General features: G+C 41.4%; 2 protein-coding genes across 2 annotated transcripts in view; one reads left to right on the top strand and one right to left on the bottom strand.

Moving 5' to 3' along the window:
- Positions 1–21,615, bottom strand: part of LOC115847998 (zinc finger protein 211-like) — a 29,187-nt gene extending 7,572 nt beyond the window's left edge. Inside the window, exons 1-2 of the mRNA XM_070044368.1 lie at positions 21,371–21,615; positions 5,029–5,119 (exon numbers count right to left, since the gene is read on the bottom strand). The gene's annotated coding sequence lies outside the window, so the exon portion shown is untranslated. The remainder of the gene's footprint in view (positions 1–5,028; positions 5,120–21,370) is intronic.
- The window catches only part of LOC115848016 (zinc finger protein 551), a 97,889-nt gene that overhangs the window by 68,904 nt on the left and 2,119 nt on the right, over positions 1–26,866 (top strand). The window lies entirely within an intron of this gene.

Genomic DNA, 26,866 nt, shown 5'->3' with positions numbered 1-26,866 from the left:
AAGTCACTAAGTGCTTACACAGAGCCTCTGAAGACTGAATACATTAGATAAACCCCACAGAGAAAACATTCAGATCCTCAGTTGATGAGATGATAAGACTCTCCCTGCAAAGAAGCAACTCTTACTATGAGAAAGAGTGTTTCTGCTGAATTTATCAGATACAAAGGCAGGGAACCAAAATATGCCACATTGGCATAGGGATTATCTTGAGCTGGAGGCAGATAAGAATCAACACATGCAGAAAGACATCTTCCAAGAACATCCTTTGGAGGAATGAGGAGTCAGACCTGAGCTCCCCAAGACCTGACTCTACTCAACAGCCTACAAACTCTAGTGCTGGATACCTCAGGCCAAACAACCAGCAAGACAGGAACACAGCCCCACTCATCAAAAAAAAAAACAAAAAAAAGAAAGAAATGACAAAAAAATATATGTCACAGACGAAGGAGCAAGGTAAAAACCTACAAGACCAAATAAATGAAGATGAAATAGGCAACTTACGTGAAAAAGAATTCCGAATAATGATAGTAAAGATGATCCAAAATCACGAATTGAGAAAACAGAAGAAATGTTTAACAAGGACCTAGAAGAACTAAAGAGCAAACGGGATTCCCTGGTGGCACAGCTGTTGAGAATGTGCCTGCCAATGCAGGTGACAGGGATTCGATCCCTGGTCCAGGAAGATCCCACATGCCACGGAGCAACTAAGCCCACAGGCCACAACTACTGAAGTCTGTGCGCCTAGAGCCCAAGCACCACAACAAAGAGTAGCCCCTGTTTGCTGCAACTAGAGAAAAGCCTGAACACAACAACAAAGACCCAATGTAGCCAAAAAAATAAATTAAGTAATTTTTTTAAAATAAAGAAACTGTCTTGCAATGCAGGGGATGCTGGTTCGATCCCTGGTTGGGGAACTAGGATCCCACATGCTGTGGGGTAACTAAGCCCGCACGCTGCAACTACTGAGCCACACACTCAAGCCAGCGTGTCACAACTAGAGAGAAGGATGTGTGCCAAAAATAAATAAATAATTTTTAAAAAGAAATGAAAAGGAGAAATTACAATTGACACCGCAAAAATACAAAGGATCATAAGAGACTACTACAAGCAACTCTATGCCAATAAAATGGACAACCTGGAAGAAATGGACAAATTCTTGGAAACATACAGCTTTCCAAGACTGAACCACGAAGAATTAGAAAATATAAACAGACTAATCACAAGTAATGAAATTGAAACTGTAATTAAAAATCTTCCAACAAACAAAAGTCCAGGACCAGGTGGCTGCACAGGTGAATTCCAACAAACATTTAGAGAAGAGTTAACACCTATCCTTTTCAAACTCTTCCCCAAGCTCATTCTACGAGGCCACCATCACCCTGATACCAAAACCAGACAAAGGTATCACAAAAAAAGAAAATTACAGACCAATATCACTGATGAACAGTGATGCAAAAATCGTCAACAAAATACTAGTAAACAGAACCCAACAACACATTAAAAGGATCATACACCATGATCAAGTGGGATTTATCCCAGAGATGCAAGGATTCTTCAATATACACAAATCAATGTGATACACCATATTAACAAATTAAAGAATAAAAACAATATGATCTTCTCAATAGATGCAAAAAAAGCTTTTGACAAAATTCAAAACTCATTTATGATAAAAACTCTCCAGAAAGTGGGCATAGAGGTAACCTACCTCAACATAATAACAATCATATATGACAAACCCACAGCAAACATCATTCTCAATGGTGAAAAACTGAAAGCATTTCCTCTAAGATCAGGAAAAAGACAAGGATGTCCACTCTTGCCACTATTATTCAACATAGTTTTGGAAGTTCTAGCCACAGAAATCAGAGAAGAAAAAGAAATAAAAGGAATACAAATTGGAAAAGCAGAAGTAAAACTGTCACTGTTTGCAGATGACATGATACTGTACATAGAAAATCCTAAAGATGCCACCAGAAAACTACTAGAGCTAATCAATGAATTTGGTAAAGTAGCAGGATGCAAAATTAATGCACAGAAATAGAAATTTTGGAAACACTCCCATTTACCATTGCAACGAAAAGAATAAAAGACCTAGGAATAAACCTACCTAAGGAGGTAAAAGACCTGTACTCAGAAAACTATAAGGCACTGATGAAAGAAATCAAAGATGACACAAACAGATGGGGAGATATACCATGTTCTTGGATTGGAAGAACCAATATTGTAAAAATGACTATACTAGCCAAAACAATCTACAGATTCAACACAACGCCTATCAAATTACCAATGGCATTTTTCACAGAATTAGAACAAAAAATTAATCAGACTCCCTGACCTCAGGCTACACTACAGGGCTACTACGGTAATCAAGACAGTATGGTACTGGCACAAAAACAGAAATATAGATCAATGGAACAGGATAGAAAGCTCAGAGATACACCTACACACCTATGGTCACCTAATCTATGACAAAGGAGGCCAGAATATACAATGGAGCAAAGATGGCTTCTTCAATAAGAGTTGCTGGGAAAACTGGACAGCTACATGTAAAATAATGAAATTAGAACACTCCCCAACACCATACACAAAAATAAACTCAAAATAGATTAAAGACCTAAATTTTTGACCCACCTCCTACAGTATTGAGAATAAAAACAAAAATAAATGGGACCTAATAAAACTTAAAACCTTTTGCACAACAAAGGAAACCATAAACAAGACAAAAAGACAACCCTCAGAATGGGAGAAAATATTTTCAAATGAAGCAACTGACAAAGGATTAATCTTCCAAATATACAAACAACTCAAGCAGCTCAATATCAAAAAAAAACCCAATCAAAAAATTGGTGGAAGACCTAAATAGACATTTCTCCAAAGAAGACATACAGATGACCAACAAATACATGAAAAGATGCTCAACATCACTAATTATTAGAGAAATGCAAGTAAAACTACGATGAGGTATCACCTCATAGTGGTCAGAATGGCCATCATCAAAAAATCTACAAACAATAAATGCTAGAGAGGGTGTGGAGAAAAGGGAACCCTCCTATACTGTATGGAGGTCCCTTAAAATACTAAAACTACAGGCTTCCCTGGTGGCACAGTGGTTGAGAATCTGCCTGCCAATGCAGGGGACAGGGGTTCATGCCCCAGTCCAGGAAGATCCCACGTGCCGCAGAGCGGCTGGGCCCGTGAACCATGGCCGCTGAGCCTGCACATCTGGAGCCTGTGCTCCACAGCAGAAGAGGCCACAACAGTGAGAGGTCCGCATACCACACACACAAAAAAACAACAACTAAAACTACAACTACCATATGACCCAGCAATCCCACTATTGGGCATATACCCTGAGAAAACCATAATTCAAAAAGAGTCATGTACCCCAATGTTCATTGCAGCACTATTTACAATAGCCAGGACATGTAAACAATCTAAGTGTCCACTGACACTTTATCCATGAATGGATAAAGAAGATGTGGCACACACACACACACACACACACACACACACACACACACACAATGGAATATTACTCAGCCATAACAAGGAATGAAAGTGGGTCATTTGTACAGATGTGGATGGACCTAGAGTCTGTCATACAGAGTGAAATCAGAAAGAGAAAAACAAATATTGTATATCAATGCATGTATGTGCAATCTAAAAAAATGGTACAGATGAACATAATTCTAGGGCACAAATAGAGACGCAGACATAGACAATGGGTGTGTGAACACAGAAGGGGAAGGGGACGGTGGGATGAACTGGGAGAGATTAGGTTTGACATGAATACACTACCATGTGTAAAACAGATAGCTGTGGGAACCAGCGGTATAGCACAGGGTATAGCACAGGGTGCTCTGTGATGACCTATATGGGCGGGACCTAGGAGGGAGGGAGGGAGGGGATATATGTATACATAGAGCTGACTCACTTGTACAGCAGAAACACAACATTGTAAACTAATTATACTCCAATTAAAAAAAAAAAGATAAAGGAGCAGATTCAGAGCCCTTCCCTTAATAATCAAAGAACTGGGGTTATTAAAAAAAAAAAAATTCAAGTCAGCATGGGATTTCTACCATCAAACTCCCAAAACCTGAAAAAGCCATACGTTACTTTAGAGTAACATCTTTGAATAACTATTTACACAATAGTTTCGTTAGGGAACTGGTGACCAAAACCACCTGCCTTGGCCAGGCCTGCTTGCCTGAGCTGTCTCACAACAGGAGGTTTTGATAAGGAACAAGGTGCGGCAGCAGAAAGCTAACCCGAAAACTAACGGGGAGAGGCCAAAAGAGGGAGGAGTCGACCAACCTCCCAGAGCCCTTCTCACTGGATCCATCTTGGCTGAGAGATGTGTGAGCCACCAGGAAGGACCCTAAGTCAGACTATGGGCCAAGCGAGATGACTGGCCAGAGACAATCTGGAAGCTAACCCCGTCACCATAAAACCTGAGACTGTGAGCCACATGGCAGAGCAGTTCTTCCTGGGCTCCCTCACCCTGCCGCTCTCTGCCCGGGCGTCACTTCCCAATAAAGTCTCTTGCTTTGTCAGCACATGTGTCTCCTCGGACAATTCACTTCCTAGTGTAAGACAAGAGCCCACTCTTCGGCCTTGGAAGGGTTCCCCTTTCCTCGACAGTTTCTTTTGTGTCCTACAACTACTATGAGTTATTTCAATTATTATTCAATAATGGATGCAAAATTCCCAACAGAATAACTGACATAGTTTATAAGACTATAAACATAAAAAGAAAAATTTATTAAATACACGATTGAATGTCCTGGAGGGAACTTTGAGCTCAGAGGCCGTATTTGGAAAAAAGGTGTTTGCCTTACCCACCACACAAACAGAACTTAGAGACAGGGTTTTCACTGCTAACCAGCACAAAGGGACAAAATGTTGAGAAACAAAGACGCAAGTGAAGAAACGTTTTCATCAGCCAACAGTTTGGGTTTACAACTAGGGCCATCTAAAAGGACAAAATAGATGTGAATAAGTAAAAAAGCCAAACATGCTCACCAGGATCAGGATGGTGCATGTGGTTCTGGCTTCATAGGAAGGTCCAGAAGAAGGTCTATTGCTGAGAATGTATTGGACTTACTGCTTGTATCTGTAAAGAACAAAGACAATAGAGTCATTAGCCCAGACCGCAAGGCTCAAACACATTACATCAATATCACAGATACAGACGATATCTCCTCTCAATCTATCTGGAATATCCCAGGAAGATATGCATATGTTTCCCCCCGCCCCCATACTTCTGTTTCTGCTCCTCTCTACTCTCACAGGAATGTTAATATATACCAGGAGTTTCAGGATACAGTCGAGGAAATAGGAGAAGCCAATGTACTCAGTGGATGGAGCTAAGAATTTGATCCCCAAAGAGGTACTGGGACAAAGGTTAATGGCCTAGAAACTACTCAGGAAGCAAGTCATGCTGGGGGAAAGCTCCATGCTCTTTCTGTGTAAACAGAAGACATGTTGACTTCCAGCATCATTCAATCCAAAACATGCCATTGGTAGATGATCCCTTTAGAGAAAGAACCAACTTGCTAGCAAAGACCAACTGACCCACAGAGGTCTCAACCCATGCCCCAATTTGAGTTACAAAGCTATAAAGAGTGAGGAATTTCCAAGGATCCCAACCCAGTCTGAATGAAGATAATATGCAAAGTAATGTTAGTAGAAACTACTCCATCAATTTAGAAAGTATGTTAGAGACTGATTTTATTTGAATCTACCAGAAAATTGATTTGCTCACATAGCAAATTGTTTTAATTTAACAACAAGAGCAAGTCTTTTGTAATAACAAAGCTATTTAGTATCGATTGTTTTATAATAAAAAAGATTAATCAACGTAGTATCTATCAATGGGAGACTGAATAAATCATGCTGCATCCTCATAATCAGGGAAGCCCCAGAGTTCTTTTAAATTGGACAATGCCCCTGGTCACACAGAAGCCAATGAGTTCAACACCAAATGCCTTAAAGTGGTCTACTTGCCCCCAAACACATGCCTCTAATTCAGCCTCTAGAACCTGTAAGCCTCATTACATACAGTACTCTATGGAAAGATTATCAATGCTATGGAAGAGAATTCTGATAAAGAAATCATCATGGAAGTTGGGAAGGTTTACACCATTGAAGATGCTATTGTTGCTATAGAAAGAGCTGTGAAAGCCATAAAGCTTGAAACAATAAACTCATACTGGAGAAAACTGTGTCCAGATGACTTCACAGGATTTAAAACAAAGCCAATTGGGCTTCCCTGGTCGCGCAGTGGTTAAGAATCTGCCTGCCAATGCAGGGGACACAGGTTCGAGCCCTGGTCCAGGAAGATCTCACATGCCGCAAAGCAACTAAGTCCGTGCGCCACAACTACTGAGCCCACGTGCTGCAACAACGGAAGCCCATGTGTCTAGAGCCCGTGCTCTGCAACGAGAAGCCACCACAATGAGAAGCCTGCGCACCGCAACGAAGAGTAACCCCCACTCGCTGCAACTAGAGAAAGCCCGCATGCAGCAATGAAGACCCAACACAGCCAAAAATAAAATAAATAAGTTAAAATAAATAAAACAAAGCCAATCAAGGAAACCAGGAAAGAGATTGTGGATCTGACCAAAAAAAGGGTGTGAAGGTGAAGGGTTTCAAGATGTGGATCTTGGAGAAATTCAAGAGCTAACTGAACACCACACCAGAGGAATTCACGAAGACGACCTGATGGAGACGAGTGCTTCTGAACCAGTGCCAGACGACGAGGAAGATGATGTAGAAGCATCAGGGCCTGAAAATAAATTGACATTAGACAATCTAGCAGAAGGGTTCTGACTATTCAAGACTGCTTTTGACTTCTTTTACAACATGGACCCTTGTATGATACGGGCACTGAAACTAAGGCAGACAGTGGAAGAAGGATTGGTACCATACAGAAACATTTTTAAAGAAATGAAAAAGTAAAGAAGTTGGACAGAAATTATGTATTTCTGTGAAGTTCGACCAAGCATGCCTGCCTCTCCAGCCTCCCCTTCCACCTCCTCCACCTCTATCACCTCTGCCACCCTGAGACGGCAAGACCGATCCCTACTCTTCCTCCCCCTCCTCAGCCTACTCAACATGAAGACACCAAGGATGAAGACCTTTATGATGATCCACTTCCACTTAGTGAACAGTAAATAATCATCACTTACAGTTAATAAACTTATCTGTTGTGTATGTGTGTGTGTCTTTGTGTGAAAATCTAATAACTGTATGGTAAGAACTGTATGAGAATTTTTGCGTCATCATCATCATTGCCTAAGTATTCATCATGTAGAACACTGTGTTCAAGACTTGTATTGAGATATCCCCTGGCGGTCCAAGGGTTAGGACTCCACGCTTCCACTGCAGGGGGCATGGGTTCGATCCCTGGTCAGGGAACTAAGATCCCACATGGTGCGTGGGGCAGCCAAAAAAAAAAAAAAAGACTTGTATTGAAGTGGATAGCCCATCCTTACATAGGAATAAGGTGAGTGATATTTAATATAAAATTAATAATGTGTTAGTTTTTTACTGTTTTATAACTTTGCTTTCAAAGAATTATATTATTATATGGTATCTCTCTCCTTTTCTCTTAATTGGAGAAACTGCATATCAACCTGTCATCACAGGTAACTCGTATGAATAGAACTGTAATACTGTATGCCATAAAAATGTTATGATCATTCATTCATTAGTGTATAGGCTAGGCTATCATGAAGCAATCATACTGCTGCTTTATTATTAACACATGAATTATTATACCTATAAATATGAATTTCTTTTTCACATTATCTTATTTTTTAATTAAGGTAGAGCTGATTTACAATAAGTTTCAGGTGTACAACATAGTGATTCACACTTTTTAAAGGTTATACTCCATTTACAGTTATAAAATGTTGCCTATATTCCTTATGTACAATATATCCTTGTAGCCTATTTTATACGTAGTAGTTTGTACGTCTAAATCCCCTACTTCTATCTTGCCCCTCCCCTTCGCTCTCCTCGCTAGTAACCACTAGTTTGTACTCTATATCTGTGAGTCTTTTTAACATATTTTTAGTGATTTAATTTTTGGCTGCATCAAGTCCTAGTTGTGGCTTGAGACCTCAGCAGTTGCGGCACGTGGACTAAAGTGCTCAGTAGTTGCAATGAGCGGGCTTAGTTGCCCCGTGGCATGTGGGATCTTAGTTCCCCAACCAGGGATCAAACTTGAGTCCCCTGCATTGGAAGGCAGGTTCTTAACCACTGGACCACCAGAGAAGTCCCTGTTTCTTTTTTGTTATCTTCACCAGTTTGTCTTCTTTTTTAGATTCCACATATAAGTGATATCATACAGTATTTACCTTTCTGTTTGAATTATTTCACTAAGCATAATACACTCCAAGTCCATTCATGTTGTTGCATATGCAAAACTCCATTCTTTTTAGGGCTGAGTAGTATTCTATTCTATTAAATATATACACATAATATATATAATACATATATGAAAGATATATACATTTATATATCCCACATCTTCTTTATCTACTCATTTTTGATGGACGCTTAGGTTGCTTCTATATCTTGGCTACTGTAAATAATGCTGCTATGAACACTGGGGTACATGTATCTTTTCAAATTAGTGGGTTTTTTTTTTAAACACATCAACCTGAGACACTTTATTAATTAATTAATTTATTTTTGCTGTGTTGGGTCTTTGTTTCTGTGCGAGGGCTTTCTCTAGTTGTGGCAAGCGGGAGCCACTCTTCATCGCAGTGCACGGGCCTCTCACTATCGCGGCCTCTCTTTTTGCAGAGCACAGGCTCCAGATGCGCAGGCTCAGTACTTGTGGCTCACGGGCCTAGTCGCTCCGCGGCATGCGGGATCCTCCCAGACCAGGGCTAGAACCCGTGTCCCCTGCATTAGCAGGCAGGCTCTCAACCACTAGCGCCACCAGGGAAGCCCAGTGGGGTTTTGTTTGTTTGTTTGGATAAATAGCCAGGGGTGGCATTGCTGGATCATATGGTAGTTCTAGTTTTAGTTATTTTGAGGAACCTCCATATTCTTTTCCACAGTGGCTGCACCAATTTACACTCCCGCTAACAGCATAGGAGGGTTCTCTTTTCTCCACATCCTTGCTATTTGTGGGGTTTTTTGTTTGTTTGTTTTGTTTTTGGCTGCATTGGGTTTTCTTGCTGCACATGAGCTTTCTCTAATTGCAGCGAGCTGGGGCTACTCTTCGTTGAGGTGTGCGGGCTTCTCATTGGTGGCTTCTCTTTGTTGTGTAGCACAGGCTCTAGGCGCTCGGGCTTCAGTAGTTGTGGTACATGGGCTCCATAGTTGTGGCTCACAGGTTCTAGAGTGCAGGCTCAGTAGTTGTGGTGCACGGCTTAGCTGCTCCGCAGCATGTGGGATCTTCCCAGACCAGGGCTGGAAGCTGTGTCCCCTGCACTGGCAGGCAGATTCTTAACCACTGCACCACCAGGGAAATCCTGTGGTCTTTTTGGTGATAGCCATTCTGACAGGTGTGAAGGGATATCTCATTGTGGTTTTGATTTGCATTTCTCTGATTATTAACAATGTTGAGCATCTTTTCACATGCCTGTTGGCCATCCATAAATACAGTACAATGCTGTAAATGTATTTTCTTTTCCTTATGATTTTCTCAACAGCATTTTCTTTTCTCTACCCTTAAGTATAAAATACATATAACATAGAAAATATGTGTTGGTCAAGAGTAGGCTATTAGTAATTACGTTTTGGGGGAATCAAAAGTTACACTCAAATTTTTGACTGTGTAGGGGGTCGACACCCCTAACCCCCACAGTTTAAGGGTCAACTGCATCTACAATGGATTAAAGAATAAATTTGTAAAAATCCTTTACATTTACTACTACTAAAAAAAAAAACCCCTCAGTTTGGAGAATGGCAAAGGATCAAATCATCACACTGAGAAAGGAGAGATAAAAAGAATCCAGTTTTTTTTTTTTTGTGGTACGTGGGTCTCTCACTGTTGTGGCCTCTCCCATTGCGGAGCACAGGCTCCGGACGCGCAGGCCCAGCGGCCATGGCTCATGGGCCTAGCCGCTCCGCGACATGTGGGATCTTCCCGGACCAGGGCATGAACCCGTGTCCCCTGCATTGGCAGGCGGACTCTCAACCACTGCGCCACCAGGGAAGCCCGAATCCAGATATTTTTGCATATTTTTTTTCTATCTGCACTTCTCCTCCAATACCTTTCTTGTCTGTAAAAAACATGTTCCACCTAATACAGGAAAAGGGAGGGTAGAACCATGACCTACATTGATGGTACAGGTAATAATTATCAATGGCTGCTAAAGCTCTTAGATTACAGAGTGACTCAGGTGCAGTTGACACACTGACTACATTGATCATAATCCTACAAAAGAGAAAAATGAATAATTCTGAATCTGATCTCATCTCTAAAATAACTACCTTTTTGCAGGAAATATTAAGCATGGGAGGTCACATTAAAAGACATCATGAGAATACAGTAAGCCAAATCAGAGTATCAGAAAATTCTACATGGATTATGATCTCTTTCAAACAAAAATAATTAATGTATAAAAGGGAGTTATTGGGCTTCCCTGGTAGTGCAGTGGTTAAGAATCCGCCTGCCAATTCAGGGGATGTGGGTTCGAGCCCCGGTCTGGGAAGGTCCCACATGCCGTGGAGCAACTAAGCCCGTGTGCCACAACTACTGAGCCTGCGATCTAGAGCCCACGAACCACAACTACTGAGCCCATGTGCCACAACTACTGAAGCCCACGCACCTAGAGCCTGTGCTCTGCAACAAGAGAAGCCACCTTAATGAGAGGCCTGCACAGAGCAACAAAGAATATCCCCTGCTTGCGTCAACTAAAAAGAAAGCCTGCACACAGCAACGAAGACCCAACGCAGCCAAAAATAAATAAATAAATAATTTTAAAAAGGGAGTTATCCATAGAAGATTATAAAATCAAGAGATAGAAAATATAATAACAAATAAGAAATGATTTCATGTTTCTTTAAACGAACCTGTCAAAATATAAACATTCAGGAATATTTGAATACTGTTTGGTACTGGATAATATGGAAGAATTATTGTTTATAGTTACATATGATAAAATACTACAATTAAGTTAAAAAAGTCCTTGTCTATTAGATACATGTACTTAAGGGTTTTTTTTTCTTTTTTGGGGGGCCACACCACATGTTTTGCAGGATCTTAGCTTCCTGACCAGGGATTGAACCCACACCCTCCGCAGAGAAAGTGTGGGGTCCTAACCATTGGACGGCCAGGGAATTCCCTTACTTAAGTATTTAGGGATGTAGTGATACGACTTCTGGAGTTTGTCTTAGCATAAACAGTTGCTGGAGGGAGATGGAGCAGGATTATAGACGAAATTATTTCAGCTGTGAGTCAGTCCATTTGTAGCTGTTTGATTAGTTCTTGTGGGGTTTTTTCCTATTACCCTCCTCATTTTTCTAGAATTTTTTAATATTCTGTACTATTATTTAAAAAATTTTTATATTAATAATTAGTCATGTTGAGTCTGTTTTCCATTTGCTCTGTTATCCGTTTATTCTGGAGTATAACATATCTCAAAACCTCTCATGTTCAGATAATATCACATTGGATTATAATAATATTATTTTTTCTCATCATTTTTCCTTAGCAAAATTAAAAATACTGAATCCCTTCAACCTCAGGAGAGGCTGACCTTAGTCAGCCATGCTGGCAGAGGTGTAAAGTAGGGAAGAGAAGACCCAACTCTGTGGGTTATTTCACAGTTCTCACCAAGTTTTCACTTCTATTACCACCAGGTCATCAAACTCAGACTGTTATTGAACCCTCCTACACTGTTGGTGGGAATGTATTGAGTTGGCCAAAAAGTTCTTTAGGGTTTTTCTGTAAAACAGGAATGAAATTTTTGGCCAACCCAATAGAATGGTACAGCCACTATGGAGAACAGTATGGAGGTTCCTTAAAAAACTAAAAATAGAGTTATCATATGATCCAGCAATTCCACTCCTGGGCATATATTTGAAGCAAAGCATGGTTTGAAAGGATACATGCACCCCAATGTTCATTGCAGCACTGTTTACAACAGCCAAGACATGGAAGCAACCTAAATGCCCATTGATAGAAGAATGGATAAAGAAGATGTGGTACATATATACAATAGAATACTACTCAGCCATTAAAAAGAATGAAACAATGCCATTTCAGAACGCAGATGGACCTGGAGATTACCATACTAAGTGAAGTTAGTCAGAGAGAGAAAGACAAATATCATAGGATATCACTCATATGCAGAATCTAAGAAAAAAAAAAGATACAAATGAACTTATTTACAAAATAGAAAACAGACTCACCTATTAAGAAAACTAACTTATGGTTACTAAAGGGGAAAGATGGCCAGGGTGGTGGTGGTGGTGGTGATAAACTGGGTGTTTGGGATTGACATATACACACTACTATATTTAAAATAGATAACCAACATGGACCTACTATATAGCACAGAGAACTCTGCTCAATATTCTGTAACAACCTAAATGGGAAAAGAATTTGAAAAAGAATAGATACATACATATGTATAATTGAATCACTTTGTTGTATACCTGAAACTAACACAACATTGTTAATCAACTATATTCTAATATAAAATAATTAAAAAAAAATTCAGACATCAAAAATAACAACTTTTAATAGAGTTTCAATTAAAACACCTTGCAGGCAAATATATATCTATTATTAGGAGAAGCTTACGGACTTCCAATATACCAAAACTGTCTCAATATCTGATATCATTCATGGATAAATATGCAGTATGGCACCTCATGTACAACTTTTGTTCCTTCCAAAATTACAGGTTTTCAAAAAGTATTATCATGGTTAAATATTAGAAGCATGTGCAAATTGTTCTGAAATAAGACATAATGCTGGGTACCACCAAATATGACATGCCTGAAAAGATCAGGTGAAAATGACAGGTGAGGTCTGAGTAGTGAGAGAAGGAATCTGTGCAAAAGGTCTGGCTCTGTTTAAGGCCAATCTGAGGAGTTTTTCCACTAAATATTATTCAGTTTTCATTTTGGAAAACCTTGCAAAATTATAGCCTGGAAGGGAGAGGAAAAGAAAAAACCACTTAAGTAAAAACTGCCAGAGTCTTAGAAATGAATATGAAGAAGGGGGTCAAACCCATATTCGTTGCCTCAATAAATATGTGTTAAGCACCTAAATTATGTCACATTATTCTCAGTAGGTGAGCTATGTCAGGAAATTAGACTCATAATTAGAGAACCAAGATAGCTAAGAAAGGTGGACATTTGATAATAATTAAAATAAACAGGGACTTCCATGGTGGTGCAGTGGGTAAGACTCCATGTTCCCAATGCAGGGGGCTTGGGTTTGATCCCTGGTCGGGGAACTAGATCCTGCCTGCACGTGCAACTAAGAGTCTGCATGCCACAACTAAGAAGTCTGCATGCCTCAACAAAGATCCTGTATGCTGCAACTAAGACCCAGCACAGCCAAACTAAATTAAATAAAATATATTTTTTAAAAAGTACTTTAAAAAAATAAAATATACAATATGTAATAAGATAAAGGTACCTTAGGAGAAAAAAGGAGCCCAATTAGTGGAAGAGATGCAATATTAAATGTTAGTAAGGGAAGATCTCATTGACAGTTGGATATTTCAGACAACACTTGAAGAGGTGAAGGAATAATCCATGTGAATATTTTGGGCATATGATCCAAGCAAAAGAAACAGCCAGGGTCATGTCATGTCCCAGGAAAACTCAGGTGCCCATGTACATGAAACCAGTTGAGTGAGGCAGAAAGTTTAAGAGATGAGGTCAGTGGGAAATCCCTGGTTGTTCAGTGGGTAGGACTCCACACTTCCACTTCAGGGGGCCTGGGTTCAATCCCTGGTCAGAGAACTGAGATCCCACAAGCAGTGCGGTGCAGCCAAAACAACAAGAACAACAAAAACAAATAAATAAACAAAACAGAGAGAGAGGTCAGAAAGGAACATGAAGCTCCAAAGGGTCCTGGTAAGGATTTTGAATTTTCTCTTAGGAAAATGGTAGTCATTACAGAATTTTGACCAAAAGACTGACATTTTCTATCTCATCCGCTGAAAGGCCATGTTGTCTGGTAAGCTGAGAAAAGACTGCAGAAGAATAAGGGTGGGAGCATAGAGACTACTATTGAAGAAATCCAGGTAAGAAAGGATGTTAGCTCTGAACATGCTGGTAGCAGAAGTGGTTATGGAAAGTAGTCAAACTCTGGATAAATTTTGAGGGCAGAGCCAATAGGATTTCTTATGACTGCATGTGGAGTGTCAGAAAAAGAATGCATCAAGGATAATATCTAGATTTTTGGTCTGCCTCAGCAAATGGAAGAACGGAATTGGCACCAACTGAGATAGGGAAAGCTATGACCAGGAAGGATTGGAAAAAAGCTCAGGATAAATTTTTTTTAACATGTTGAGTTCGTGATGTCTACTAGAATTCCAAGAAAAGGTCTATTATACAGATAACTGTGGAGTTTCAAAGTAAAGTATGTTATGGACATGTACACTTGCAAGTTTGGGGCTTATAGTGCTATTTACAGTCATGAAACTGTATGAAATCACAATAGAATGTGAGTGAAGATTGAGAATTTAGACATGACTGAACTCTTGAGCAGTCCCATATTACAGGGATGGGAGAAAAAGAGGACCCAACAAATTCAAATTAAGAATAAAAATGTCAATTGTGGCAAAAGCTTCTGAGAGGACATTTAAACAAAATCTTAGAAGTTACCATTGGACGTAGGAGTTTGTTAATGACGATGCAGCTGTGAGGCTAATAAACCAAACCTGAGTGAGTACAGTTACATAGCTGAGGTAATCGGAAGAGAGAAAAAAAATGCTCTTTAAAAGTTCAGTTGTAAAAGGTGAAAGAGACAGTAGAACAGGAAATGTACTGGATCACTAAGAGAGAAAAAACGATTTTTATTTTTTTAAATTATTCATTCATTCATTCATTTGGTTGTGCTGGGTCTTAGTTGCAGCAGCCAGGCTCCCCAGTTGTGACATGCAAACTCTTAGTTGCGACATGCATGTGGGTGAATTATTTCACTTCCATTATTAAGAATTAATTGCTCAATGTTAATTCTGAAATTTTATTTTGAGGTTTAATTTTCTGCTTTTACTCAACTTTTTTTTAAAAGTTAGAATCTGAGCATTGCATTAGCTGAGCAAATCTATGGGATCTAGCTCCCTGGCCAGGGATTGAACCTGGGCCCCTGCACTGGGAGCAGAGTCTTAACCACTGTGCCACCAGTGAAGTCCCAGAAAAAACTATTTTTTAAAAGGTATAAGTGTTTATAATGTTAGTTTAAAAAGAGACTGAGAGAGAGAGCAGTAATAAACAGGTCACCAGTCATGAGATTTGATAAAGAACAAATCCACAGAGAAGTTAAGACATGGGGGCATGGTCCCTAGCTGGCATTAGTGTTAAATGATTTGTTTTAGGTTAGGAGGCAGAAAGTGTTTTCAAATGGTGATTTCTTTTTTCTTTCTGAGGGGGGCAGGGGCAGAATATCAAGATAGAGGGGAGTAATACTGGGGAACTTAATGAACTAACAATTAAGATGTACTGGTCTTGCCAAAAGTTTAATAAACATGTTGAGCCAAGAACTGCAATCTGGAGAGGAAAATAACAGGAGATGGAAAAATGCTGCTGGTCCAGGGGACAACATATGTGCACAGGAGTTCAAGTGAAATCTGTGAGCAGGGTTTGGGAAGTTTTAAATGACAGATCTATAATGACTGAGCTCTTTTCCCTGAAAGTACTGAAATATTTATAATTATTAAGACAGTTCAGGGGAAGATGTCCTAGATTTTCCAAATGTTCCCCAACTAAGTGAAGGTGGTAAGGCTAAAAAGGAAATCTCCATATGGAGTCTTTTTAGTCAATGGGAACACTGAAATCTTAGAACAGTGATGGTCGAACCCAGGACCTGACATCTCTAAAGAGCAGAGAATGTGTCTGAGACCTGAGATGGTGATTCTGAAAGTCTTCTCTCTTTAAGCCAGCATATGCTCCAGGCAGTAAGTGAAACTGTGCCAACAGTCACTGGGGTAGGATGCAATTCTACTCCCCTAATTGGTGGTTGTGGTATAAGGAGAGTTTCAGTTAGAAATATAAATAGGAATTATGACATCTGCTGCAAACAGCTTATGATATACCATGGAGATGATACTGCATCCATCTAAAATTGAAGTGTGGTTGTGTATAAAGAAAAAGGAAAGATCTCCCAAAGCCCTAGCATTATGGATGTCAAATCAAAATATTGTAAATTTGAGAAGACTACTTCTGTTTCACAAAATGTAGTCTCCTTAAAATTGTTTAAAAACCCACTCCTGGACATATATCTGGAGAAAACCATATTTCGAGAAGATACATGCAGGGGAGTTCCCTGGTGGCCTAGTTGTTAGGATTCCTGCTGTGGCAAGGGTTCAATTCCTGGTGGGGGAAGTGAGATCACGAAAGCCAAGGAAGGCAGGAAGAAAGGAAGGAAGGGAGGGAGGGAGGGAGGGAGGGAGGAAGGAAGAAAAGATACATGTATGCATGCACCCCAATGTTCACTGCAGCACTGTTTACAATAACCAAGACATGGAAGCAACCTAAATGTCCACAACAGAGGAATGGATACAGAAAATGTGGTAAATATATAATGGAATATTACTCAGCCATAAAAAAAGAACAAAATAATGCCATTTACAGCAACATGGATGGACCCAGAGATTATCATACTAAGTGAAGTCAGACAGAGAAAGACAAATATCATACGATATCACTGAAATGTGGAATCTAAAAAGATGATACAAATGAACTTATTTACAAAACAGAAACAGACTTTGAAAACAAACTTACGGTTACCAAAGGGGAAAGGTGGGGGCGGGGGGAGAGGGATAAATTAGGAGTTTGGGATTAACATATACACAATACTATATTTAAAATAAATAACCAACAAGGACCTATTATATAGCACAGGGAACTCTACTCAATATTCTATAATAATCTATATGGGAAAAGAATCTGAAAAAGAATGGATACATGTGTATGTATAACTCAGCCACTTCGCTGTACACCTGAAATTAACACAACATTGTTAATCAACTATACCCCAATATAAAATAAAAATTAAAGGGACTTCCCTGGTGGCACAGTGGTTAAGACTACATGCTCCCAATGCAGGGGGTCTGGGTTCGATCCCTGGTCAGGGAACTAGGTCCCACATGCATGCTGCAACTAAGAGTTTGCATGCCACAACTAAGGAGCTCACATGCTGCAGCTAAGAAGCCCATGGCTGCAACTAAGGAGCCCCTGAGTTGCAACTAAGGAGTCTGCCTGCCACAACTAAGGAGCCCACATACCGCAATTAAGGAGCTGGTGAGCCACAACTAAGGAGGCTGCCTGTCATGACTAAGACCCAGCACAACCAAATAAATATTAAAAATAAAATAAAAATAAAAAATTTTTAAATTGTTTTAAAAAAGAGAAAACTGGTCCAAAATGGAGTCACTTGAACTGAACTTCACTCACCAAACCAAGACTTAACACCTAACTTACAGTTTCAGCCTCCCCTAGAAACCGAATCTTAAATCAGTCAATCTGGAATTAACCTGGTCAGCACTAGTGAGGTAATCTGCCTGATAGACCCCTGCCTGCTGTCGCCTAAAGAAAGGTAACCTTACCACAAACAATAAGCTCTTTTATAGTATAACTTTCTCATAGCTCTTCAGAGTTCCTTTCTATTCGTTAGATGGGATGCTGCCCAATTCATGAATTACTGAATTAAGCCAATAAGATCTTTAAAATTTACTTGGCTGAATTCTGTTTTTTAACAAAACCAAATGGGACTACTTTGATGTTACCTAAGCAAACACCAGAGAGATTTATAATTTCAGATCTCTTTGCCTGAATTTCTTTGTTCTCAAATAGCCACATGGCTTGCTGCACAATCCTTTCAAGTTACCGGCCTAATGTCTTCATTAGAGTCCTTTCATGACAACCCTATTTAAAATAATAATAATAATAATAACTCTCTGACCTTTGTCTTAATTTTCTGTAGTACATACTGCAAAATCTACTCTTTCTAATGTACAATTCAGCATCTTTTGAGAGCATATATAATCATAAATACATCACTAAAATATACAGAACTTGGGAATTCCCTGGTGGTCCAATGGTTAGGACTCAGCTTTTTCATGGTTGTGGCCCAGGTTCAATCCCTGGTTGGGGAACTAAGATCCTGCAAGCTGCAGCCAAATAAATAAAAAGCAACAAGGGAAAAGCAACAAATAACATACAAGGGAATCCACATAAGGTTATCAGCTGATTTTCCAGCAGAAACTCTGCAGGCCAGAAAAGGGAAAAACCTACAACCAAGAATATTCTACCCAGCAAGGCTCTCGTTCAGATTCAACGGAGAAGTCAAAAGCTTTACAGACAAGCAAAAGCTAAGAGAATTCAGCACCACCAAACACAGTTTTACAACAAATGCTAAAGGAACTTCTCTAGAAGAAAAGGCCAGGACTAGAAACAAGAAAATTACAAATGGGAAAGCTCACTGGTAAAGGTAAACATATAGTCAAAGTAGGAAATCATCCACACACAAATATGATATCAAAACCAGCAATCATGAGAAGCAGAAAGTACAAATGCAGGATATTGGAAATGCATTTGACATTAAGAGACCAGCAACTTAAAACAATATATATATATATATATAGACTGCTATATCAAAACCTCATGGTAACAGCAAAACAAACTTCCATGTACAAAATAAGTAAGTCACAGGGATGTAGTGTACAGAGTACGGAACATAGTCAATAATATTGTAATAACTTTGAATGGTGACAGCAACAAGAATTATCATGGTCATCATTTTGTAATGTACAAAAATATCTAATTACTATGCTGTACAACTGAAACTAATAGAAATCAATTATATAATACTTCAGGGAAAAAATCCCACTTGGATTCATCTCTGAATCCTCTGTTTCACTCTCTCACTATTATAAAACTGAATGTTTATGCCCCCCCAAAATTCATAGTTGACACAAAACCTCCCAATCTCATGGTATTAGGAGCCGGAGCCTTTGGGAGGAAATTAGGATTAGATGAGGTCATGAAGGCAGGCCCCACGTGAATGGAATTAACACCCTTATAAATGTCACGAGAGAGCTTGCTCCTCTCTCTGTTCTCCACCATGTAAGGACACAGTGAGAAGATGGTGTCTATGAACCAGGAAGCAGGCCCTCATCTGAACCTGACCATGCAGGCATCCTGATCTTGGACTTCTAGCCTCCAAAACTGTGTGAAATAAACTCCTGGTGTTTATATGTCATCTAGCTTACGGTATTTTGTTATAGCAACCCAAGCAGAACAAGACACTTTCCTTCCACATTAAGAAATCTAGTTAATCCTTAATAAAAACGCATTCAGAATCCAGCCACTTCTAAGCTACCACTCTGTTCCATGAACCCTCAAGTGGCCTAATATAATAGCCTCCACCCTGGTTTTCCTTCCTCTTCCCTCAGTCTCACAATCTGTTCTCCACTATGCAGCCATATGCAGCCTGTTAAGACCTAGGTAAGGAAATTCCCTGGTGGCGCAGTGGTTAAGAATCCCCCTGCCAATGCAGGGGACATGGGTTCGAGCCCTGGTCCGGGAAGATCCCACATGCTGCGGAGCAACTAAACCCCGTGAGCCACAACTACTGAGCCTGCGCTCTAGAGCCCACGAGCCACAACTACTGAGCCCACGTGCCTAGACCCCATGCTCCGCAACAAAGAGAAGCCACCGCAATGAGAAGTCTGCACACCACAATGAAGAGTAACTACCGCTCGCCACAACCAGAGAAAGCCCACACGTAACAACGAAGACCCAATGCAGCCAAAAATAAATAAATGAATAAATTTATTTTTAAAAAACCTAGGTAAGATCATTCCCCTCCTCTGTCCCAAACTTCCTGTCACCTCCAGAATAGATACTCAACTTCTTTTATTTTTTTTTAAATTAATTAATTAATTAATTTGTTTTTGGCTGTGTTGGGTCTTCGTTTCTGTGCGAGGGCTTTCTCCAGTTACGGCGAGCGGGGGCCACTCTTCATCGCGGTGCGCGGGCCTCTCGCTGTTGCGGCCTCTTCTGTTGCAGAGCACAGGCTCCAGACGCGCAGACTCAGTAGTTGTGGCTCACAGGCCTAGTTGCTCCGCGGCATGTGGGATCTTCCCAGACCAGGGCTCGAACCCATGTCCCCTGCATTGGCAGGCAGATTCCCAACCACTGCTCCACCAGGGAAGCCCGATACTCAACTTCTTAGGCAGCCATTCCAGTCCTGAATCTTGTCTTCCTGCTCCTTCTTCCCACCTGATGGAAAGGAGATCTTAATGATCTCAACTCAGCTCTACCTCTAAATATTTTTACATCTTGGTATTGAGATAACCTTCCCACATCCGTCTACATTCGGTGCCAGAAATGTTAATACCTCCATATAATCCTTCGTAGACTCGGGATCCTGAGCTTGGGTCCTTAACGAATACCACGACACCACAATACAGAGAATATATGGGTGGGGGTAGGGATCAGTAAGGGACTGGGACACTCTACACGTACCGGTATAGGTCCCATAAGCGCTTCTACAGCCATGTTTTAAGAGACAGATTACAGATGAATGAATATAACCATGTCAGGTTTCAGTGGGTTCAGGCCCCTGTGTGCCCACGCCTGGCCCTTGAGCCTGGTGAACTAGGGCTGGATACCTAACCTCCGTGCCTCAGTGTCTCACCTTACTAGCTCTGTGTGCTTGAACGCAGATCCAACCTCCTGGTGCCCTAATACTTCATCCTCCTCCTTCAGTCTGTTCCTCCGTTGAACAGCCTTTGGGAAACTTTTAAAATCCTAATGTAGTCTGTAACCCCCTTGGTTTAAAATTTTCCGCAGCGCTCAGAGTTCTGAGAATATAGGCAGAGGCCTCAGCCTGCTATTCCAGGCGCGACTCCGCCTCAAACTTTGTTCCTCACCAGGCACAACGGAGCCCAGGTTTTCCGAATCCTCACGGCTCAATCGCAACTCCAAGCCTTTGTACATGCCGGTTCCTGTGCCTGTAACCCTCTCCCATATCTAATCACACCCCTGATAGTAAAATTAAACAGGAAAGCTGAGGTGTTGACCACTGTCAGAAACAGTAGTCCATATACTAGCGCCTCACCGTCCTGGACACCGAGGCCTGGGCTGCAGGGACGAGAGCATTTGGGGCTTTAGTGTCTGGTGGGGTGAGAGCCCGAGGACGAGCGTTTACCTGAGGCGGGTCCCTCCGAGCGGCCGCAGCCATCCAGGCCTGTGGGCGGAGCGGGGCCAGGAGCGGGCCGGCCGTTCTTAAACCGGCCCTGGTGCGGATCATCTCGGGCGGCGCTGCGGCCGAGCCTCAGACTCGCCTTTGTGCAGCGGGAACAACGACTGCCCCGTCGCTTTCTCGGTCCTGTCCCGTCAGCTCCACTAAACGCTCCAGAACTTCTGTCCGTATGAACACACCCGAGCAGCCAAAATGACCGCCCGGAGGAGGACGCCGGAAGTCCCGGCCCACGCTAGGCACCCCTTACGGAAACGCCTCTGTTCTGAGCCTTCATTGGCTCAACAAGGCGGCTGGTCGACGCAGAGCTTTCTGGGTACTGTAGTTCACACACTTGGGGTAACCCGCGCGTGGACTACTGGCAATCTTAGACCCCTGAGGGGCTCTGGGAAATGGAGTCAGCGGACCAAAGGACTTAGAAGGCGCTTGTCCTTTTTTAAAAAAAAATAAATTTTTTATTTATTTTTATTTTTGGCTGCTTTGGGTCTTCCTTTGGGTGCGCGGGCTTCTCATTGCGGTGGCTTCTTTTGCTGCCGAGCACGGGCTCTAGAGTGCAGGTTCAATAGTTGTGGTGCGTGGGCTTAGTAGCTCCGCAGCATGTGGGATCTTCCCAGACCAGGGATCGATCCCATGGTCCCTGCATTGGCAGGTGGATTCTTAACCACTGTGCCACCAGGGAAGACCCAGGGACTTGTCCATTCTTAAGGGGTAGATCTCAGAGTTTCTGGGGGATGTTGTGTTGCCTGCAGAGGTTCAGCCAAGGTTGATGTATTAGTTCAGACCCTGTGAACTTCATCATGCTCCCTGAGACTAAACATATTGTTACAGAAGCTCCCACAGGACAGAGATCCAAATGCACATATCATTCCTAGTCATTCAGACACAAAATGTGTCCACTGGTAGCAGAAGCTAATAAACATTTCATGGGGGATGGGCAAAATAGGGGTATGGGATTAAGAGACAAAAACTGCTATTGCTACCAAACCAAATTTGGGCTGTTCACCTGATGCATAGCAAAGCCAATCCATTGACACTCGGTTGTGGTGAAGGAAAGTACAGGGCTTATTGCAGGCACCAGCAAGGAGAACAGGCAGCTCATGCTCAAAAGACCTGAACTCCCCAATGTCTTTCAAAGAAGGGTTTTTTTTTTTTTTTTTTAAAGAAGGGTTTTTAAAGACAGTGTGAGGAGGGAGGGTGGCAGGATGTGTGATCAGCTTGTGCACAATTCTCTGGTTGATGATGAGGTAATGGTGATATTTTCGGAATCTCAATTATCAGTTTTCTGGCTCCAACTGGTCTGGAGTCTATGTGCTGGTTGTCAGCACGCAGTTAACTTCTTCCACCTGGTGGTGGTTTTAGTTTCTGCAAAACAATTCAAGGATATGGCTCAAGATATTATCTATAGTCCTTGAGGAGGAACTAAAGGTCCTTGGCTTTGTTTTATGGCTAAACTATTATTATTTTGTCTTGCTTGACTGCTTTCCTTTGTTTCTGCATTTTCTCACTTCTCTGATTTTGCTTTTTGGAATTCGGGAAAGGCCTAGGAGGCTAAAACTTTTCTATTAACAAGAGTCAGGTCGGTAATTCCTTGGCAGTCAAGGGATTAGGACTCCACGCTCTCACTGCTGAGGACCCAGGTCCAATCCTTGGTCGGGGGAACTAAGATCCCACAAGCTGTGCAGCAAGACTGGAGGAGGGGTGGGGGGAAAGTCAGGAGACATGGGGATTGGGGGTGTCTGTCCCAGGGAAGGCCCAACAGGGTCCTTCTCAGTTTCACTATGTATAAAATAGATAAGCAACAAGGATACATTGTATAGCACAGGGAAGTATAGCCACTGTTTTTAATAACTTTAAATGGAGTATAATCTATAACTATATATATTTTTTTAATTTTAATTATTTATATTTGGCTGCATTGGGTCTTTGTTGCTGCGTGAAGGCTTTCTCTAGTTGTGGAGAGTGGGGACTACTCTTCACTGCGGTGCGCCGGCTTCTCATTGCAGTGGCTTCTCTTATTTCAGAGCACGGGTTCTAGGCGCACGGGCTTCATTAGTTGTGGCTCGCGGGCTCTAACGTGCAGGCTCAGTAGTTGTTGCACCTGAGCTTAGTTGCTCCACGGCATGTGGGATCTTCCCGGACCAGGTCTTGAACCCACGTCCCCTGCATTGGCAGGCGGATTCTTAACCACTGCGCCCCAGGGAAGTCCCTATAAAAATATTGAATCACTATGTTGTACACCTGGAACTAACTAATATTTTAAAACAACTATACTTCAATAAAAATAAATTAATAATGAAAAATAAACATTACCATGTTGGAATTAAATCTATACACTATGAAGTGTTAGACTCAGTTTTAACAGTCTCTGTATGTTTGGTCAAGGAGAAGAGAAAAAACACTCCAGATGGTCCATGACAGGAAAGATAGTAGAGGGATGCTGGGCTACTCAAAGCAGGAGTACACAGGTGGATCTCTGTAGTCACTTCAGAAAATACTTCTAACAGCATAGTAAATTATTGTGCCCAATTTAGTAAGCAATATTTTTATCCATTTAGTAAATTTTTGGATAGCTTGATAGTTAACTTCTTTTTGGGAATCTGACATCAATCTCAAAAATAGAACAATGAAAGATATGTTGTATTGATATGGGACAATGGGTGCGGTGTTCACAGGTAGAGCATGTATGAAAAAGATGTTCTGAACCCCAAAATGAAAGGGGTAACTTAAACCATGATCTCATATCATTGTTGGGAAGTGGTTATCATTTCCCCTGTGATTACACAGACTGTTCTGCATGAGGAATTGATATTATCTGGGAAAAAGTTATAAAATTCAAACTATAGAAAGCTATTAATGACTATGTAGTGATTCAGAGATTGTGTCAGAAACGTCTCAGAGAAAGTATCAGTGTATGGTAAAAAGGTGAAAATCTTAGAGAAGTTTTAGCAGTGATGTCTGAGAAGAGGTACAATTAAGCTGAACATGTGACTAGAACAATCTCTCTGAACACTGTCTCCAAAATGTGATTCCTCTTCATGCTTGAAGTCATTATGCAATATGAGCATTCAGGAAAAGTTAAAGGGGACATTGAGAGTACATGGAATTGCAAAAATACACAGGGAAGCTGAAGCCAAAGTGTCTTGTTTAGTCACTGTTCTGGCAAATGATCAATGAGTAAATATTTGGCTTCAAGAACTTATTGTAGATGCGTGGGAGACATTGGGATACAAAAGCGACAAAGACTCCTGCCCTTCTAGGGGTTATATTATATTCAGGAGGACACAGGAATCATGAAAGCAGAAATGTTAAGTCATATAGTATGTTCAGTGTAGGAGGCATAATGGAAAGAATATAAGGTAAATGTACTTAGAGGTAGAGTGTGGTATGCAGATTACAGAGCTGAGTAATCACTGCGCAAAAACGTGAAGGAGATGAGGAAGAACTATATGGGAATTTTGGGAATAAATTCTAGCCAGAATAAGCACGTGGCTAGATAGCTTTGGTGGGTGGAGCCTCACAGGGCTCCTTGGCAGTGGAGGACCTGGCTAGGACTTTAGTCAAGTTGGCCATTAGCCGGACTTTCTCACTGCAAAGACACTCAGGGGATGTGTGAGAAAACTTGGCTCCGCCTCTGGGCGTCTGCAGACTTCTTCTCTGGTGGATTCAGTCCTGGAACCAGGAAGCGTAATTTTTCAACGAGCCCTGGTTTTCAAGTCTGATCCCTGGACCTTCACCATGAAACGCTCATTTTCATTTCAAAACCCAACCTAGTGAAGCAGACATTTTGTGGGTCAGTCTCTAGAATCTGTGTTTTAATAATCTTTCGGGTGATTCTGATACATTTTCAAGAATATTCCATTGCACCATTGAAGTTTCTGTGGACCAGGTCACTATGTTTCTTGCAATAACAGAAGTCCCCCTGAATCACTATGCTGTACATCTGGAACTAATGTAATGTAAAGCTACTTTCTCATTTTACACCCAATACTTCCTGATACTTCCTTCTCTCAAAACCTTGTAGACCTAAAGCTACCTCCTTTTAAAGACTGCCTTGCATTTTGTCTTCTGCATGTACCATGGCTGGCCAGCTGCTGTGAGCTCATGGCTCATGGCTACTCTCGCTTCTCAGTCCCTATATGGGCTCTTCTCCAAGGCCAAAGAAAATTCTTCAGAGGTGACCAGAGTCCTCAAGTGCCAGTCCAATCCCAATGATGTTCCCTATGGGCAGAAAAACCAGACCAAGTAGTGATGGCCTGAAGGTCTAGAGGCTGATAATTATGTCCCAGGAGTCAGGTCCAGCTGAGGTTACAAATGTGGAGTCCAAGAGGCCACCCCCCGACCAGAGGGCAGGCCCCTGAGATGACATGGACACGTGTGCAAGAGAGGGGCTAGCATTGCTTAGGTGCCACAGGTGGGGAATCAGCTTCTGGAGTAGGAGGAAGTGGGGCCTCAGCTTTTGAGCCAGAGGTGAGGACATTGCCTCTGGAGGGGGAAGCTGGGATGCAGTGACTGGTGGCACCTGTCCATACCTGACCTCTGATTCAAGAACAAGGGTCTCTGCCCCTGGGAGGTCCAGCCTGAGGTTTCAGAACACCTCTGCCTGGGTAGGGCCCCCTGAAAAGATGCAGCCACGGAATTTCCAGCTGCCTCTGCAGCCCTGGGCTCTGAGCTCTGGTCCCTCCACCTCTGCTTTCTGGGCTCCATTTCCCCGTGCATGTTTAGAAAGTGCCCTGGCAGGAGGATGGGAGGATGCGACCTCACCCACTGTGCCGTCCTTCCCTCAAGCTCACAGCCCCGTGCTTTGTGCCATCCCACTCCTCAAAGCAGGAACTCCGCATATTTTGCCACTTTTATAGTCGTTTATGGTAGGAGTGTGAGTCAGTCTGTTACTGTATCACAACCAGAACCTACAACACACTTGAAAAAACCCAAAGTGGTTCTGAGGGTTTCAAAAACTAAAACTCAGTGTAGGATTTTATTAAACACTTTTACAAATTGGAGTTAGGTTTTGGATTCTAACAGACGCATCACAAAATATACATCTCCAAACCCAATTTCCTTATCATTATGTAATAATAAGCTTACAGTTATGAGAGATTTCCCAAGTGACACTGATCAGGACGCTAGTCATATCCTCTGAAGGTGAACGTTTTTAATTTTCATTTTGTTGCTAATGTAGAACCCACTGAGAGATAATGTAAGAAGAAACACGTGCAAGGATTGCAAAGAACAGAGAATGGAGAGTTAGAAGCACTATGAGCTGTGTTCATTCCTATACTGAAGTATTGAGTGTGTTCAGATCAAAGAGTGAAGGAAATTGCTTTATTTTCTTCAGATGTCTTTTACATCTATTAAGATATAGAATCATAAAACAATTTTGAAGAATGAATCATTACCAAAGATGATATTCAGTCTCTGCAGTAATGAGTTTTGACATTGATTTTT

The sequence above is a fragment of the Globicephala melas genome, chromosome 19 (assembly GCF_963455315.2).
Source record: "Globicephala melas chromosome 19, mGloMel1.2, whole genome shotgun sequence".
NCBI classification, from domain to species: Eukaryota; Metazoa; Chordata; class Mammalia; order Artiodactyla; family Delphinidae; genus Globicephala; species Globicephala melas.
This window is presented reverse-complemented; position numbering and strand designations above follow the sequence as displayed.